We start from the raw sequence: 6,193 nt of genomic DNA on the forward strand, positions 1-6,193 counted from the left end.
CATCCAGGTAGGGGGAAAGAGGAGATTCCTTTACATCTGGAAAGAGTAGAAAGTCTGAGAGTGAAGGGAATTTAAATATTTTCTGTTCTGAGGCTTCTCTTGTAAGAGGGCACGTGTCCCTTTTAGGGGGTTAGTTTGTTTAAAACGATAAACATTTATTTAGCTCATGAGTCACTGAGTCTGTGAGGGCCTGGCAGGTTTAGGGTGGCCTTGATTATGTGTCTGCTGCAGTCACCTGTGGGGGTTAGCTGGAAGGTCTGATGAGGTTTGGCTTTGGGTTTGTACAGGCTCTTCCATATGGCTGGGACCTTGGCTGAAATGAATCAGCTCACGGGCTCTGCTCCACTTGGTCTCTCATTTTCCAGGAGGCTAGTCTGGTCTTATTCAAATGGAGGTTGCAGGGGTCTAAGAAAGTGGGCAGAAACACACAAGGCCTCTTGAGTCTGAAGCTAGGAAGTAATATAACATCCCTTCTGCCTCATTCTATTGACCAAAACAAATAATCAGGCCAGCTTAGATTCAAAGCGTCAGGGAAATGTGTCCACTTTTTTTTTTTTTTTTTTTTTTTTGGCTGTACCGCACAGCTTGCAGGATTTTAGTTCCCTGACCGGGGATTGAACCCAGGCCCTCAGCAGTGAAAGCACAGAGCCCTAACCACTGGACCGCCAGGGAATTCCAGAAACATGTCCACTTTTGAAGAAAAGACCTGCAGAGTCATTTTGCAAAAGGCATGCATATAAGGAAGCATGAATAACTGTGGCCATTTTTCTAATCTACCATAGTGGTCTTATGTATATGTAGAGAAAGTCAGTAACTTTCCCCAACAGCTTGCTACTCTGAGATTTTCCTTAAAGAATCAAGAACTTTTTGTCTGTATCATTATAATATTAGAAACAACTTATTACACGAAATGTCATGTTGCTTGCGTGTAATTTTACCCTTCCTTTTCTGCTATCTCTGTGACTGGCATACTTAACAACCCCCAGCTCCTCCACCCACGGGTGTCACTTTTGAGGAAGACAGAGGGCCATACACTCATAAACACACACATCTAAGACGCCCACCTCCTCGTCCTGCCCTGCAGTCCCGCTCTGGGATAGGCAAAGTTCCAGTGATCTGCTTCGCATCCCCTATGACACAGTGCTCCGCTGGTGGATTTATTTGAGGGTGTTCAGAGAGAGAATCTTGAAGAGTGATTAGGGCTGCATTGCGGTTAGTCCTTGCTGCCACATGGTGTCACTGTTGAAACTTTGTCCTGTGTAGCCTCTTGGACACATAATCTGTTCCAGATTCTTAAACAGCTACTGCGGGGATTTAAATTTTGATTCCAGAGTTAACAATTTACACTCATTCAGCCACTGTTTTCAAAAGTTCAATACCTTTAGGTTCTACCTGGATTCCAGAAGACTTCCCGACCTGAGCCACATGCTGTGTCAGAATCCACCTGGTCCCTAAAAACCCTTAGGGCTGCGATTAAGAATAACTGTAGGGCTTCCCTTCCCTTCCCTGGTGGCGCAGTGGTTGCGAGTCCGCCTGCCGATGCAGGGGACACGGGTTCGTGCCCCGGTCCGGGAGGATCCCACATGCCGCGGAGCGGCTGTGCACGCGAGCGGCTGTGCACGTGAGCCATGGCCGCGTCTGGAGCCTGCGCGTCCGGAGCCTGCGCGTCCGGAGCCTGCGCGTGCGGAGCCTGCGCTTCCGGAGCCTGTGCTCCACAACAGGAGAGGCCACAACAGTGAGAGGCCCGCGTACCACAAAAAAAAAATAAAATAAAAAAGAATAACTGTAAAAACTACCTAATATGCATTATGCATTTACCAAGCTGAGAAATTTTCATGGGTTACATAATTTCATTTAAGAGGAGATCACAGCTCTCCACAACAGGAGAGGCCACAACAGTGAGAGGCCCGCGTACCACAAAAAAAAAATAAAATAAAAAAGAATAACTGTAAAAACTACCTAATATGCATTATGCATTTACCAAGCTGAGAAATTTTCATGGGTTACATAATTTCATTTAAGAGGAGATCACAGCTTATGAAAAAGATATGTTACCGAAGACGCTGGATAATTCAAGACTCACATAATTTGACGCTATTTTTCCCAGAAGAATAATTGTAAAAGGTAGGGAAAGGAATCTTCAACTACTGTAGAATATTTTTGCCTTTGTGCTATTTTTTATTTACTTAACACTAAAAGTCTCACGTTTCACAGAGTAGGCACTCCTAAACTAACTTCTTGGCACGTTATGACAGTTACTTGGGCTTTTTCATAATGTTTTATCATATCTAACTTCTATTACAAAGTTATTGATTTTGGAGAGTGTTTTCTGGCGCTAACGCCACCACTTAATGAACTCTAAGATAACATCATTCTAGGATACAGAAAATATTTTAAATGATAATGTTGAATATTAGAATAACAGCACATTAGTCATTAAGGTCACTATCAGAAGTTATGACGCACGTAAACAGTTTGATTCACGATAGAAACATTGATGGTGGTTATTTACTTTCTCCAGCCCAAGTGATGCTGTCATGGGGTAATAGCTGTAAACAGCCTACAAACCACTTGACACACCAATTTTGAAATCATGCAAACTTGATGCCTTTTTTTTAATTTAAAGAGATTTGCAGTTTTTCAAATTTGCATAACTCAAATTTACATAATATATGATAGCACCATGCCAGTATTATCCCCTTTTTGTCAATGGACAATGAGGCCTTAGAGAGCACTTAATCTACTCCTTCAAGGTCTCATAGCTGATGGATAGCAGCGTTGGGAGTAGACCCTAGTGCTTAGTAACCTAGATTCCATTTTTCTCAAGGAAATTTTACTTTAGAGACCTTACTGTTATTCCCTGTCCTAAGCCTTGGTTGAAATTATACTCACTCATTCCCCAAATCTCTCCACCATCTTGACTCTTGAGAAGAAATGTTGGGGAAATGTGAATTCTGCTTACCCCAGAAAAACCCTTAAGTAAATTAGGACACCTCTTCCATCCTCACCTGCTTTGGCTACCAGGGACCTCAGGAAGGGGCGTGGTCATATCTGTTATTTCCTCCCTCAGGACATGGGCTGCCTACCAGTCAAGTGACTTCTTCAAACTGAAAGTCCCCTTCAAGTGAACCCAACAAAAATCTAGCATTTTATATATTCCCCTCATCGCATATTTAAACATGTCTTGACTAGCAACTTAGCACACGTGCATACTCATATAGGTATGTGTAAGTACACACAAACGTACGTATGTGCACATGCATGCGTACACTGATACCAGAGTCGCAAATATACACATATACTTGCATTCACACCCACGTACAAAAGCACACGCACACCAGCCGCTGGAAGCCTGTGCCAGAGTCTCAGGGCAAACTTTACACCCAGCCCCAGCCCCGAGCCCTGAGGAGGGCCTCCCAAGCAGGAGGAGCAGGGAACACTCCCCCAGGGGAAGAATCTCAGAGCCGGTCGGCACAAATACAAGCCATGGAATACTCTGGCTCATCCATCATCCCCGAGTGACAGTCTGGCCGCCCAGCCCCCTCCCCCCATTCCATTCCATTTCTCCTTGAGTGACCGGGGAGATTGGCTGTACAGAGTTAAGGGAACACTGGCTCAGCCGTTGGCCTTCTGTTCTTCCCTCTCCACACTCCAAGGGCTCCTGTGAAGCTTCTCACTCCTCTCCCTCGCTTAAGCCCCTTTCACTCGGGCTTTTATCATGTGCCCCACCCAGGGCTTCATTTTCAGTATTTCACTGAAATTTAGCAATAATCCTGTGACTTGATATTGTTCTGCCAGATTTGCAAATGAAGAAAAGCAGCCTCTCAGAAATGATTTGCTCAGGGTCACCCAGCTGGGAAGGCTAGCAATGCTATTCAAACCAGATTCTGCTATTTGCACAGGATCCCGGGGCATCTCCTGCCCTACCCCACCTCCATGTGGGTGACTCCCCAGCTCACCGTCTCAGGTTTGAAGAGCCCGCTTATTGCTGAGCGTTTCCTCTTGGAAACCCCACTAGCACTTCTGTCCTAAATCAACTAGAGAGCCAGAGTCTGAAGGAGTCCCACAGTGGGAGACAAAATACCAGTCCCACGGGCCGAGGGTCAGGGGCTGAGCAGAAAATGCCTGGCAACAGCCAGGTGGGTGAGATGGGCGAAGAAGGTTCTGGAGGATGGCCTCACCGTGGACACAAGGCGCCTGACTGGTGGCCAGCTCCAGGGTAACAGCGTCAGAGCCAACTCCCCTTCTGCTGCCACAGCCAGACTGTTAGCCCTGTATCCCCAACCCCTGCTCATCTAGCTGTGCTTCGTGGGGACTGGGTGTCCTGGAGGTGCCTCTGGGCCCCTTCAGAGGGGGAGGCCAGGGCAGTGTGGGCCTCATTAGAAAAATCTGCTCCCCTGATGAAATAGTTTTGAAAACCTCCTGGAAGGCAGTGACTATGTCTTTTCGTCATTATCCTCAGCTTCAAGCATGGAGCCTGGCACCTACCAAGTTGGCACTCAGTACATATTGGCTAAATCAAAACGAAAGAAAAAAATGCCTTTCTGAACCCTGTCCACTTATTTAAATGCTGTCATTCTTCTAAGTCCAGTGCAAACCACATCCTCCCCTCCCCCCAGGAGTGCTCTCTGCTTTTCCCAGCAATGTCACCATGTTCATGAGTGTTTGCCTTCTCACTCCAGCTACTTGGAAGCTCTTTGCGAAGCTGATTCAGTCCATGCTTCTCTGATACCATCTATGCCTATAAATGCGTAACAAATGCTTTTGATTCAAAGTGTGCAACGTCCATATTTGGGTAAAGATTTTCTTTTATAATGATGACATTGATGTTATTCTTATTTCCTGTGTCTCCTAAAGAAACCACTGGAGGAAGGAATACCGAGGCACAGCTTCTCATAGTTACTATCAGCTAGGGTTTTGCCTGATAAGTTACTTCTCAGTGAGAGAACCACACATTTGTGTTAGGTGGTCTTTCTTCCTTACTGCTGTTGGAGGTCTTTGATCCTTGGGGTCAAGATTTAGGATTCATGGGTGGATGGCTTCAGTCAGAACTGGACAATGGTTCTGCACCTTTCCTGTAGGTAAACATCTGGAGTCTGGAATTTTAGTGGCTCTAGGATTCAACAATGTGACAGCCCTGCAGCTCCTCTTATCTATTCAAATGGGCCGCCTAAAGAGAATCTGTACTCTGTAAATGTCCTGGGGCAACTTTTCCCTTTCCCTCTAATTGGTATGCAGTATCTATAAAACTCCCAGATTCATCCACTTTGTTTCCACCTAAGATGTTTAACCTAACAATTATTTACACAAAGGAAAAGAAAAAAACAAACCATGAAGCTCCCCACCAAAGGGTAATGAAAGAAAGACGAGAACTAGTCTCTGATACTAACTAGTCTCTAATAAGAAGCACCATTCTTGCAGCATTAGCCACAATAGCTCAGAGATGGAAGCAACCTAAACATCCACTGGATGAAGAATATGTGGATGCCGCAACAAGGAGAGGCCCGCATACCACAAAAAAAAAAAAAAAAAATCAGAAGAAGCACCATTCTTGCAGCATTAGCCACAATAGCTCAGAGATGGAAGCAACCTAAACATCCACTGGATGAAGAATATGTGGATCGGACTTCCCTGGTGGCGCAGTGGATAAGAATCCGCCTGCCAATGTAGGGGACACGGGTTCGAGCCCTGGTCCGGGAAGATCCCACATGCAGCAGGACAACTAAGCCCATGCACCACAACTACTGAGCCTGTGCTCTAGAGCTCGCGAGCCACAACTACTGAGCCCGTGTGCCTAGAGCCCGTGCTCTGCAACAAGAGAAGCCGCGGCAATGAGAAGCCCACGCACCGCAACGAAGAGTAGCCCCCGCTCACCGCAACTAGAGAAAGCGCGTGCGCAGCAACGAAGATCCAAACGCAGCCAAAAAAAAAAAAGAAAAGAATATGTGGATAAAGAAAATATGGCATATCCATACAACTGGATAAAGAAAATATGGCATATCCATACAACTGGATAAAGAAAATATGGTATATCCATACAACGGCATATGATTCAGTTTATAAAAAGGAAGGGGGCTTCCCTGGTGGCGCAGTGGTTGAGAGTCCGCCTGCCGATGCAGGGGACACGGGTTCGCGCCCCGGTCCGGGAAGATCCCACATGCCGCGGAGCGGCTGGGCCCGTGAGCCATGGCCG

Source organism: Physeter macrocephalus, chromosome 16 (genome assembly GCF_002837175.3).
Source record: "Physeter macrocephalus isolate SW-GA chromosome 16, ASM283717v5, whole genome shotgun sequence".
NCBI classification, from domain to species: Eukaryota; Metazoa; Chordata; class Mammalia; order Artiodactyla; family Physeteridae; genus Physeter; species Physeter macrocephalus.